The 13,689-nt window shown below is 46.0% G+C and overlaps 1 protein-coding gene across 5 annotated transcripts in view; it reads left to right on the plus strand.

Moving 5' to 3' along the window:
- Nucleotides 1-670: 670 nt before the first annotated feature.
- DISP3 (dispatched RND transporter family member 3) overlaps nucleotides 671-13,689 on the plus strand; it is a 42,068-nt gene continuing 29,049 nt past the window's right edge. For 2 of the 5 annotated variants that reach the window (XM_064396869.1, XM_064396873.1), the window contains exon 1: nucleotides 675-1,331. The gene's annotated coding sequence lies outside the window, so the exon portion shown is untranslated. Of the gene's footprint in view, nucleotides 1,332-1,921; nucleotides 1,942-13,076; nucleotides 13,328-13,689 lie in introns of those variants that run through there. The other 3 variants (XM_064396874.1, XM_064396872.1, XM_064396871.1) reach the window with 3 other exon arrangements.

Below are 13,689 nucleotides of genomic sequence, written 5' to 3' on the forward strand. Positions count from 1 at the left end.
ATGTTCCAACCCCAGCATAACTATAAACCTATAAAACTTTTCTTAATTTATATAGATATATATATAGATTATATATATATAATCTATATATATATATCTATATATAATATAGATTATATATTTGTCTGTTAGTTATGAGAGTTAATCACTGCATTACTCATCTATCCCAATGGAGTCCATCTCCTGAAAGCCAAGGCAAGGGCAGAGCAAGCTGGATGACCAGCTGTGCAGAATTCCTGGCTCCATGAGAGGCAAGTATGAGTGTATAAAATATTTTCTCTACCACCTTAATAAGTCTTGCTGGCTCACATTTAATGACTTCTGCTTAATTCGGGGATTGTTGCTGCTTATTTCTGCCACTTAACGCACATATCTATCTCCTGTATAGAGCATTTATCTAGCAGTGAGGCACCAGCGAGTGCTGATGATGAGTCCTTCCCCAAGCCCTGGCTCTGAGACGGGTTGGACCTGCAGCACCGGCCAGGTGCTGCAAAAGTTTCTGGGTCGTTTCCATCCCAAGACGGGCCCGGTCTCGGCGTGGTGGCAGTGCCCACCCAACAGAGCCGGACTCCCATCCCCGGTCCGCGATCAGCCACAGGAGGCATTAGCATCCCCCTAAAGCAGCCTGTAAACCAAGGGCTGTCTGCGGGCCGGAGGGACACAGGCATCCGCAGCTCCTCACGTCGGGCATCGCTCCGTTCCTGCGCTCCCCGCCGCGGAGTTGCGCGGGGCGGGCTCTCACCGGGGAACGTTCCTAAGCTCCGTGCCCGTGCCCGTGCCCGTGTCCGTGTCCCGGCGGCACCGGCCCTGTGCTGCGGCTGCCTTGCTGCCCGTCCGGCTGCACCGCAGCGGGGCGGCGCACGGGGCACGCTTTCTGGGTTTCTCTCTCGGTTCGTGTCCGCGGTCTGTAGCGCGGCCACAGCGCCGCCCGCAGCCCGGCGGGGCGCGGCAGCCCCGCAGCTCCGCACGCACCGCTCCGCTCCGCACGGCTCCGCATCGCATCGATCCGCTCCGCACGGCACGGCACGGCACGGCACCGATCTCTACCCCACCGTACGGCACGGCACGGCACGGCTCCGCACCGATCTGTTCCGCGCCGCACGGCACCACACTGATCCGCTCGGCACCGCTCCGCTCCGCACCGCTCCGCGGCACAGCGCCGGGCGCTGCCGCCCGCTCGCCCTTCCGCCCACGGCGGCCGCGGCTCTCGGCGGAGCGGCATCGCAAGGGGCTGCGGAACCGGGGCAGGGCTGCGGAACCGGGGCAGGGCTGCGGGACCGGCACGGCCGCCGCCGCGGCAGCGATCGCCGGTGGAGCGGCAGCCGGCGCAGGTGAGTGCTGCGTTCCGCGGCCCCGCGCTCCGCCAGGGCTTGGCAGCCTGCGAGCACAGCCGTCTGTCGGGCTGCTCTCCCCGCCGGCGGCCCTCAGCGTTCGGTTCTGCCCGGGGGGTGGCCTGGGGTGTCCCGCAATGCTTAGAGATAACCGCTTGCAATCATGCCTTTTTGCCTTTTTTTTCCTTTCTTTTTTTTTTTTCTTTCTTTTTTTTTTTTTTTTTTTACTCCCCTTCCCCTTTCCCTTTTTTCTTCCCCCTGGGAATCCAGCAGCTAAAACCCTCAGCTGTGTGTTTAGCCAACTGTCCCTGGAAGCTGTGGATGGTTCATGAATATGCACAGGGAGATCGTTTCCCGGGAGGCTGCCTCTGTAATGAGCTGATTGAGCTGCGCCTGCAGCAGGGCTGTTCTCCTGGGGGAAAAGTTGGGTGCCAGAACTGAGGAGCTTTGTGTCCCTGGCTCCACCGAGGCTTGGCCGGCCTCCCTGAGGAGGAGCAGAGTCAGGGGGGTATTGGCCGTGCTCGGTGGTGTTAGGATCCAGCCAGGCAGGATCCACATCTGCTGTGTGTCTAAAAGATATGAAGAGCATCATGTAACTCGTACATGTAAGGTAACCTTCCTGTTTTACACCAGCTCATGCAGAAATGGACTTTTCCTGTCTATAAACACTGCACCACTTAATAAGGACATTTCATTGCTTAGCAACAGTCCCAACTTAGCTCGGTCCTTACAGCTCTTGCCATTCAGGTGGTCTCCAAAGATGTGCCAGTAAAACAGCCACTGTCCTGGAGGAAAGAATCTCTTCTGTTTCTTCCCTGGTGATGTGATGACCAAGCCAAACGAGCTTGCTGCTGCAGAAGTATTTCAGAGCACTTGAGAGACTGGGAGCTGAGTGTAACTGAAAAATTCCAGGCCAGACAGAGTAAGCTGGAAGTGGCCGGTCCCTCAGGCATGTGTGGGACCTTGCAGCTGCCTCGTTGATGCATCCTGTGTCACTTGCACCTTTGTTTTGTGCACAGCATGCAGAGCAGCATGCTGCTTAACAACCTTCACTTATGCAATTATTAGAACAGTGTTTCGACAGCTGTGCAGAGTCTGCTGCTGTTTAATGTAATACACAAACAAATAAGTTCCTTTAAAACAAGGCTGGTGCATGTCCTTGTTAAGTGGGGTGAGGACTTGTGCTTTGGAAGAGCACATTCAAATGACAAATAAACACACAGACCTTTTGCTCTAAAAAGCCACATCCTGATGTACATAAAAATTGCTGCCTTAGAAACTCAGGCTTTGAAGAACAATTTCCCCATGAAAATTTGTGTAAGCTTTTCAAACTAGCTGTCTGTTCTCATCAGAACAACTTTGCTTGGGGACAATATTTTTCCTTCTTTCTCACCAGTAACCTTGTGAAGTGTTGATAAAGATAGAATCCACAGAACCAGCTTCTTTTAATTGCTCTTTTAGACTGTGTATCTAGATGGGAACCTAGCAACATAACAACTGTATTGAAGGAAGATGTTTCACTTCTTTTATCACCCTGGGTGCATCTTTAGAGGTTAGACTCATCAAGGTAGTCTCTTTATCCCTTGGAGCCTTATAGCTTGATTCCCTAAGCCTGGAATAAAACAGAACTGAGCTAGTGAAAAAGACAACAAAGATGGAATGGAAATGCTTAATATGATAAAAGATCCATTCTTCCTTTCTTCCTGCTGCCCCTGTGAATACCTGCAGTATTCCCATGGGGAAGATACTCCTCTGCAGAGAGAGAATGCTTGGCTAATAGGAAAATTATTTAAGGGGAAACAACCCATCTGTGTTTGTGTCCCTTTCACCTCGAGGCACAAGGGGAAAGCTAAGGGGCCAGTGGTCCAGAGCAGTGTGTAACAGTGTAATGTGTGAGAACTGGACTGGCATTTGGGAAGAAACACCAGCATCATCCAATCTCCAAGTGCCCACAGTGGTGATGACTGTGATTCAGTTTCTGCAATGTGCAGGGCAAATTCATCCTCAGGGGTAGGAAAAACCCCCAAACCACAACCCTAAACACGAGCTGAAGTCACTTATACTCTGTCCAATTTTCCCTCACTGGCTGTAGTGTAGTGTTTTTAGCTGTACTGACAAACAGCCTTGTTGTGCATGTTGTTCCTTACCACAGAACAGGGCACTTACAGGGAGTCAAGGTGGCAATATCTGACTGGCTCTTTGTAATTTGGGGGCACATAAGTGAGGGATTTCACACTGTTGAAACTGCTGTTAGTCTTTAGATGTCTGGGAGAAATGTGTTTGCTAGGTGCTAAAAATTCTTTCAATATCTAGTGTGTCCTTGGCTGTGCCTCCCAAGATCTTGTATTTTTTCAGCATTAATGAATTAAACATCACAAATGCCTTTGTCACACCAACAGAAGAAGCAGTTAAGTTACAGGAAAACTCTGACCCCTTCTGTATCTGTAATTTCTGAACTGCAAATGAAGTGTTGTTGACAAGCTGTATTTTGCAGGAGTTTATGGGGTGGCTGTGATTTATGTAATCAAATCACATGAGAGTGATAGGATGGGTGCATTTCAGTGTGGCACAGGGAGAGGGTATGCACATTTTACATCCAAAAAAGCCACAGCACATCTGTAATCCTCTTGTGATGCCAGTGCTCCAAGATAAGTGCTGCTTATACAAAGACTTGCCTGTTGGGTAGGAGTACTTAATAAATAAGCTTGAGTGAAACTGGAGTGGGATAGAAGCTCATACCCGGGTGCATATTGAAAATCTGGATAAGCTGTGATTTTTATTTCTGAAGTTTGAACAGGTCCTCCTGAGAGTCCCAGGGTCTCTGGGTAATGCTGCTGTGGTTTCTGTGCATGCCAACATGCAGTAAATCCTGGCAGAAACTCTCTTCAGCACAAAGTATTTAGCATACAATTGGTTTAATCCTCTAATCTTATCAAGCACTAACATAAATGAGAACTGAACAAATTCATTCATTCTAAAAAATTAATCCCATTGTATTTCTCAGCGTAGTGCAAACTATTTCTCCTTTTACTTACCTGACTGGCTTATTTTTTTAATCCATTGTTTGTTTAGAGGTATCAGACTATACATTTGGGTTTAGTGGTGAGATGTACAGGTAATCGGCTCTCCCGGGATGAGAGTTTATCTGCGATTTGAGCAGCTGGAGGGGATTTCAGGATCAGAGCAAGGAGTGTGGCCTGAGGCCCTGTGCTGTGAGCTCGGCAGAGGAAGGAGCTTCTACTGAGTGCTCCTTACCTCTGGTGACAGCAGTCCTGTGCAATTTTTATTGCTTTTGTGCCAGTAAGAAAGAGCAGAAGATGCCCTTTGCCTTCTTCCTTTCCACACACGTCGCTTGTGAAAAATACATATTTTATGATTGGCTTTTCGCAAATATTAAAATTAATATAATATGTGTTACGTTAGAAAGTTATGCTGTATTCATTTTATTAATTAGTGTGATAAATATAGTTTGAGGTTATAACATCATGTTAAAATAGAAACTATGCTATGTAAGGTACTTTTTTTTAAAGAGAGGACTCGCAGTGAGATAGCAGCCACAGGACACTTAAATCTTTCAGGGAAAGTTTCTTCTGATAAGAGAGCAATAAATTCTCTAACTTCTTCCCACCTCGCTCAGCCATGAAGATGCTGTTAGGATTCAGAGGAAGAAGCTGACACTGACCAGACAGAATCCTCTGTTTGAATGGAATTTATGCATCATGGATGAGCTGTATGAATATGCAACAGGCTATTGCTTTTAAGGGTTAATCCTCTGCTAATGGGGGTCCTTTACTGGGCTTATTTTGCCCAGAAAGAGGTACCTGGACTGTCCCTAACTCCTTGTTTTTATTGTCTCATATTGTCCTAATCCTAATTGTCCAAATGTTTATTACTTTAATTATATTACTATTTTTATAACTATTTTATTACTATAAACTTTTAAAATTTTTAAAACAATTGGCATTTTTCACCTCACTGTTTCTCTCTTTAGAGAGGTAAGCAGTCCTCACGAGGCATGTGTGAAAACTGTTTGGCTCTGTGAATGTGTGGTCAGGGGCCCGGGAATGAGTTTTCAGACCTAGTGATGAAGTTCAGCAATGAAATATTAGTTTCTAGAACTCACTTAATCTCAACTCGTTGATACAAAATTTCAATAGCCAGACCGAATTTCATTTTTATCTCTTTTATTTTAAAGCAAGTAAGCAGCACTGCTTGCTGGGGGGGTGTCACCGCTCCACTCATGGCACAAACCACTGCAAGCTCACCAGAGTATATATATTGCTTTTAAGCCTACAAAGCATTTTCTGATGCTTTGTGTTAGTCCAAATCAGCAAATATCAATTAGCTGTTATCAGCAATTTCGTAATCTTTCCAGGTGGCTGTTAGCTTCCTGTCCTTCTTGTGGTCGTCTGGAGGGAGGCCTTACTGGTGTCTGCTACATGATTTTTGTCAAGTGCATCAAGCTTTTTATGATACAAAATTGTGAGAAATAGCTACTCACTTCTCATAGTTTAGGAAGGTTTATTAAACCTTATCAAAAATACAACAGAAGACTGAATAAAGAGAAAAGGTTACGGCGCTGGGAGCAAAAGATTTTCCCCAACATGTGCTCAGCCCCCCTCACAATGGAGGTTTTTCCCTTTGTAACCCTTTTACCCCTCGCAGAGTTCTGTCCATCAACCCCTTCTTTGCTGTCCAGTGGTGGAGATCTCTTCCTCAAACCCTGGTTGGTGTTCAGGTGTCACCACAGTGACAAGCCAGCCCTCCCAGATGTCCCAGCTCCTGTTGTCCCTTGATAACCATGCAAGGGGATACAACATAACTATAAATCTATAAACTTTTCTTAACCTATATACATGATATTTGTCCATTAATTGTAGGAGTCAATCATCGCATTACTCATCTAGCACAATCAGCATTTAGTCACTTTGTTGCTATACCACAACTCCCTCTATTTTATTCTAAGCATCAGCTTTCTTGCTACATAATCTCTTTGCTCTACTGTACTTCTTATATTTTGATGCTTTATTTGGCTATTCGGTCAGAAAGTTTCAAAACCATTCTTTGTAGTTATCCCAGGGACTACATCCACTTTTGCCACAGCAGATACAAACATTTGCTGATTCCATTGCCAATTGACACAAATCACAAAAACGTTTTTCACACCTGTGATACCACAGAACGGGCTATCTCTTTACATTATTGATTTTATCACATTTCCCTGAGCTCATTCATCTTCTGCCTTTACCAGGGTGAATTTTCTCTCAGTTCTGTCCTCCCCAATGCCTTTGCTAAGGGCTGGATCCTGCCTCGTTTCCTCTTTCAGAGCAGCACCTCATTTTCTGAATAGCTCTGCTGCCTTCAGTGAGACTGTTAAAGAGGAAGGCTGTGGTGCCTGTGACTCAGACTAATGCAAGTCAATTTAAAGGACAGATTAAGTGCAGCGTGAATATGGATTGCAGTGTCTGGCCCGTAATGAATAATTCAGGAGTATGGAGGAGACAGCACAAGTGCTTAATCCAGTTCTAAGTGAAGTCAGCAAAAGACTTTCCATTGACCCCCATCCAGGATACATTTCAGCAGAGCTTAGCTACGTGTGAGTTTGTGAATTGTCCCGTTGATAGCAGTGTGCTTCAGGCGTGGGCTACAGCAAGTGTCTGCATTAGCACCCAGCTGAATGTTATTTATGACTCTCGTCTGCTATTCCGTCATTGACCGTCCTCTGCAGCCCCTAAGGGAAGCTTTCTGAGGTCTGAGCACAGCTATTGAGTCATGCTTTTACGGCACTGAAAACCAGAAAAGATTAATAACGAGTGCTACACCATTAACAGAAGGAAATACAGACACAAAAAGGCTGGAAAAACAAGCTTCAAAGGTTTAATTTTGGTTGCTTAGAGGCAGGAATGGTGCCCTCCTTCTGCGAGAACAAGGCAATTGTGTGTGATAGGGACCCCACCACAACTGGACGCTGCCAGCAGCTGACTGTGATCCACCTTCCCGGGGTGAATTGAACCCCCAGGGACTGCAACTGCCCCTGGAAGACCTGATGTGGGAATGGCAGAGCAGTTCTGCTGGTGGGAACCAGAGGATGCTCTGCACCTGCAGGTCTTGTTTTCAGGTATGGGTCTGTAGCACCTGGGAATTCTGTCCTTCCAGCTGCTCCATGGGGATTCACTTTCCCAGAAAAGTTCAGTTCAGCACCGCCACTAGCACTGATGATTTTTTCATGGTGGCAGCATTATTAACTTGAAGGGCGTGAAAAATGTGTATTTTATTATTGGCTTTTCGCAAATATTAAAATCAATATTATAAGTGTTATGTTAGAACGTTATGATGTATTCATTTTCTTAAGTAGTGTGGTAAATATAGTTTTAGGTTATAACATAATGTTAAAATAGAAACTGTGCTATTTAAGATACTTTTTTTAAAGAGAGGACTCACATCGAGATAGCAGCCACAGGGCAACTAAATATTTCAGAGAAAAAGAATTTATTGCTCCATTTTCAGAAGAAGCTAACTTCTTCCTGCCTCGCTCAGCCCTGAAGATGCCTCAGGATTCAGAGGAAGAAGTTGACACTGACCAGACAGAATCCTCTGTTTGAATGGAATTTATGCATCGTGGATGAGCTGTATGAATATGGAACAGGCTATTGCTTTTAAGGGTTAATCCTCTCTTATTGTGGGTCTTTTTTTGGGCTTATTTTGCCCACAAAGAGGTACCTGGACCGTCCATAACTCTTTGTTCTTATTGGCTCATACTGTCCTAATCCTAATTGTCCAAATTTTTATTACTCTAGTTATATTACTCTTTTTATAACCATTTTATTACTATTAAATTTTTAAAATTTTAAAAACAAGTGATTGGTGTTTTTCACAGGCTTCAGGGCATCCTGTCTGAGGCTGCCACAGGCTTTCTTCCTGTCTTATTTTTTCATAGCAGAAATCTCTTTGACTTGAACAAAGAGGAGTGTTCTGGGAGATCTCTGGTTTTACTGTGAGCTCACTGGGCTGATGTTGGGCTAGCAAGTCACAGGGTCTCTGTGTCACTCTTAAATGGAGTTATAGGTACCACTGCTGCTCCTCATTTGCTAACCAAAGTTTCTCCCCATCCTAACCCTTGCTCCTCAGCTCTGCCCCTTCACACAGGGCTCAGGATGGGCAGCTGAGCTGTGGCCTGGGGTGGTCTTTGGTCCATTGCATGCTTGTCTCTGGTATCAATCTTCTTGTGCACAGAGCGTGGCAGAAAAGCTGCAGCATCGTAGGGAGCTATAAAACACCAGTCTATGACAACTGGAAACAAGATATATCAGCAGGTAAATGTTCCGTCCCCTGTGGCAGTGCTTACGCCAAAGAAGCAAAGCTCCATTCCTGTAAATCTGCTGTCTGGAACCAATTCCTTGATGCGTGTTTCCTCACAGTACCTGCAGAGTTCATAGCATGGGTTTGTATGTAAGTGGCACAGGAAAACATCTGGCCTTGTTTAGATTCCAATAACAGAGAGCTCTACTGTAACTAGCAGACAAATAAGTTTTTATGACATTTTCTTTACAGACCTCTTGTGGTCCCTGTAATTCTGATGTGTTGTGAGGAAGATAATTCCTTCTGGATCCAAATCTTGGCTTCTGTGCAGCTAAGTTAGTTCCTGCATGTACACCAACCTGCCTACATGCTCATTTATTTGGTTGTGTTGCAGATCCTGGTACTGTTTGCATTTCCACTTCTTTGGCTGATTTGGGAAGTGCCTTCAGTTACTTTCCTCTTGTACTCAGCCAACAGCTTAGTTTACAGAGGGCCAGACACAGTTCCACATCCAACATAGGGTTGTGGAGTGTGTCCCTTTGAAAATCAATTTACAAATATCTTTTCAAAAGTAGTCTGTGTTTCCTTGTGAAGGGGAATCCCAGGAGTCTTTTGAACAAGGCAGGTTGTGAAAGGATGGAAGTCTCAAACTCCAAAATATGAGAGCAATTCAGAGCAGATGATGTGCTTTGCCTCAGGAAAGCTGGAAAAACTAACAGTAGAGCCACAAATATTTCTTTCATTTTTGTGTTTTAACTGCAGGACTTAGTCCTTAGAGATAGCACAAGCAGCATCTCAGCCTGTGAACATCTGTCTGAAAGTGTGGGATGCAGTAAGAAATGGGAACAATTGGCTGAAATGCTTTGATCCTTCCAGGTGGCAATTCTTGTCCCTTTGGGCTGGCTGGTTGCCACTCACGAGCAGCTCCTGTGGCTGTGGATCTCTGCATCTTTGGCAGCAGAAGGGGAATAAGGACAATGGTGATGTTTGCTTCTTTCTGAACTGCTTCAGATCCCAGACTGCCAGGTCTGTGCTGGGAGGGAGGAGAAGAGAGCAGGGAGGAGGGACATTCCTGCTGTCTCAGCTCAGTTCTGGTGGCCCAAATCTGTATCCTGGAGACGTGGCCTCACTGGCAGCTTCTGGGAGCTGTTGCAAGCAACATTTCCCTCCCTTGAGCAGTGACTAATAGGAACCTGCTCGTGGTGTCTCTTGTTTGTATCGGGAAGCATCCTGGACTTTCTCTGAGATGAATGTGTCATTAAACCTGTTTGCTTATTCTGATTCCCTGCCTGCTCCTCTGCTAATGGTCTGCAGGACTGTGCTTATTGAGCTGTTGTAATATTTAATGTGAGTTTCTGCACGGCTGGTGCAGCTGGCACTAAGCTTTAACTCATTGTACTGGCAGGGGATCTGCCAACCTGCTGCTCAGGCACTGAGGCAGCTTGTCTTGTCTTCACATCTTCCCCTCAAGAAGTTTTCCTTCTGTTCTGAAAAACCTTGTGCTTGCCCAGGTCCTGCTCTGGACCAGTGAGCTGTGTGCCACTAGGGGCTCTTCAGCCTCTGGATGTTGCACATCTGCTTCCAGATTACTCACTGATTCCTGGAAGATGAACTAGCACTGCAAATTAATGTAATTCCACAAGCTCTGGGTTTTCATGGGAGGAGAGCAGGTAGCTGCATCTGTTTGGGAGAGAGAGGAAGTGTGGGAGGTAAGAAAGACATACCTGCTCAGATCCCAATTTTCAGGCTGCTGAAAGCCAGCCAGCTGCAAGCTGCTTTGTGAGTCCCTCCTGATCCAGCAGAAGGTTTTCCATGGGTCACTGTAACACATGGTTTGCTGCAGTTATTCTCAGTCACTGACTGTCAGGATAAATTCCCCCCAGAATCCACCCTCACATCCTGAGAAACAGGAGATTGTGTCTGTGCCACAGATGACATCAGCTGCATGGAGCAGGAATGGTGCACAAATATTTCAGTTCTCCTGCTGCTCCCTCATTTGGGAGAGTGCTGCAGATCCCCCACTCCTCTCATGCTGGTGTGTGGAAAGCCCTGCTGACAAAGTGAATGTGGCTAAAATACCATGGGAGCTGTGTCCTCACTACAGATTGCAGCCTTACAGCCTCCCTCTTCCAAATCTGGCATTTTCTGATGTCAGTAAATTGTAGCAGTGAAAAATAAGACCTTTAGATACAGTAGATCAAAATGAGCAGCCCCTGGAGTGAGCCACTGTGACCTGCATGGTGTGACACCTGCAAGTGGGACTTTGTGCCTGTTCCTCCTTTCTGGAAGGTCAGAGCACAATGGGCAGAGCTGGCCAAGTACAGTCTTCAGGAGGAGCATTTCTAACATTTTATTTTAACCTTGTGAAGGACTGTAGGAGAATGCCCCCTAATGACAGAGTGGCAAACTAGCCTTTGTCCCCCAAAAAAGGAAGGAAGCCCAGAAGTTTCTCCCAACGATCAGGTGAAAAGCCACCTTATAGGACCCCAGAGACTTCACTAAAACCTTGGGGTCACCTAATTGGATAGAAGCCAAAAAGTCCCGCCTGGGCCATAAGGTAGAAAAGAAGAGAACAAAAGGACCGCGGGGCTTTTGTGAACGTGTTTCTACCAGGGGCAGACCTCTGTACCTGGCTCGGGTTTTCTGTTTATTATTTTGCCTTTTATTAAACCTTTTTGTTTCTAACACTGCAGCAGAAACCATCCTGCTCATTCTTCGCCTCTAAAGGTAATAGCTAAGCTATCCTTGGGTGTATTAGGTTCCCTTTTAAAGGCTCATAAAACCCTGGCCCGACAAAACAGAACCTAATAACCTTGTTGTACTTTTTAAGTTGGAGTGGGAAGAACTGGAGCTGAAACAGCTGCCTGTGCTGGAGGTCTGGCAGGACAGGTTGGGATTCCTGTCTTACCTCTTATATTGCTGTCCACAGAACCACAGCCAGCAAAGCCTCTTCTGCACAAACTGCTGCTTGAGCTGCTGAGAGAAGCAGCTTGGATGGAGGGTGAGGGAGTTTTCCTGCTCCTTCTCATTGATGAACTAGGGGCTTATGTGAATTATGTGGAGAAGAGCCTTTAGGAGAGAGTGTTTTGATCAGTCCCAGAAGTAGTATGAACATGTTGGGGCTTAGGTTTCCTTTTGTTCATTCTTACTTACAGAATTTTTTTTTCCCTTAAGTTGCTGGGAAACATGAACAACTGGGTACTTAAGAAAACAAAAAGTGGCCAAGCCTCAGGGGAGGAGGGCATCTGACTGCACGATGGGGCTGGGGCAGCTGCTGCTCTACCTCTCTCTTTATTCCATTGGCTTGGGAATTGATGATTCCCTTCCTTGGTCTGACATTCCTGGAGTGATAGTTCATGGGATAGTAATGCAAGGCTCTGGTTTGTGGCGGCCATCTATATTTAATGATCTGTAAAGGCTTTGCTCTGAGCACAGGTGCTTAGGGGTGGGTGCTGGAGTGTGGGAATCCACATCCCTCTGACAAGCTTCTTCCTTTGGGCCCCGGCAGCTGGGATCCAGGCTGCTTCTGAAATCTGTCAAGGCACCAAAGGCACCTGCCTGAGCCAGAAGTGATCCTTTTATTCAGCAGCAGCAACCTGCTGGGTTCAGACAAAATCTAAGTAGTTTTTGTAGTGGTTAGGTAAGTAATTTCTGAAGCATATCAGAGCCTCAGCTTGCTTGGTACCTGTTTGCAGAAACCTGGAAGTGCCACATACTTGAGTGACAGCAGAGATTATCACCAGCACAAGCAAATAACTTAAGTAGTAAACATGGCACAGGGCTGCGAGGCATGTTTTGTGAGATTATAACCAAGACGCTGCTTCTGACACTTACAATCATTAGTTACAATAACCAGAAGCAAATTATTTTATCAGGAAATTAATTTTCTTTGGCAGTGACAAGCGTGTTAGCAAAGTGCTCAGGCAGGTATACCTCTGCAGCAATCCCAGGAAGTCAGGGCACTAAAAATGCATGGTTTGATATCAGCAAATCTTGGTGACCTTTGTCTTTGAAAAGTGCCAGCTCCAGTACTTTAAAGCACGTGTTTTGGGGCAATTTACTGGGTTCTTTTTGGTAATGTATATGGTGTGAATTTGGCTGTCATTGTGGAGGTTGGATATCCCTCACCAGCATAAAGGTTACGTTGCCCAGTGATGGTTATGTTTGATGATACAGCTCAAATTATACTTGCAGAACACAAGTTTGTTGCACACAGCCCCCATTTTTGCCCTCAAAAAGATTTGGTATCTTGTGTGTCAAACAAGGCACCCAAAATAAATGTCTGCTTCTTCCTTCATCTCCTGAGCTCCAGCATCTGTCAGATGCAGACTACACCACCCCCTCCTTCTTGAGATGCTGGAGAAGATTCAGTTCAGCCCTGTTTCTTCAGCCCTCAGACTGTGTCATGACAGGCAGTGTTAAAAAGCTCACAAGGAAATTAATAATTCTGCCTGTGAGCCAGGCATGAGCGACATGCAGGAAATGAGGCATGAGACCACACACTGAAGGATGAGGAGAGAGCAGGGTGGTGAATAACTGCTGCGTTTGGGGAGCATCATCCATCTCATGCACTGGTGGAAGCCAGAGTCCTTGCCTTGGACACTGAGCTGGGAAGCAAAACCACACTGCAGAGCATTTACAAAAGAGGGACAAATTAAGGATGCTGTATTGGGCCTGAATTTGGCATTTCCTGACTGGTGAGTGCTTGACTTTGCAGCTAATCTTTCTACACTGTTTTTGGCATGCAGTTATGAGTAAATTTAACCAGTGTTTGTCAGAGCCTGGAATAGTAGGTGGGTGCATGTAGAAGATCCTCAGCATAGTAGGCTGAGAGTGCTCTAAGCAGCCTTTGTCCAGTGTGAAAGGTGGCTCAGAGATGGTAGAATAATTTAGGTTGGAAAAGATCGTTGAACCTAATCACTTAAGATCATTAATCCTTCTGTTTCCAGCTGCTCTTATCTTAGCAAGGGTGTAAAAGTTGCTGTAAGGTGGAAGAGGGGGTGAACAGTCAGCAGTGTAAGGTGGAAGAGGGGGTGAACAGTCAGCAGGGGGTGAACAC

This window comes from Passer domesticus, chromosome 22 (assembly GCF_036417665.1).
Source record: "Passer domesticus isolate bPasDom1 chromosome 22, bPasDom1.hap1, whole genome shotgun sequence".
Taxonomy (NCBI): Eukaryota; Metazoa; Chordata; class Aves; order Passeriformes; family Passeridae; genus Passer; species Passer domesticus.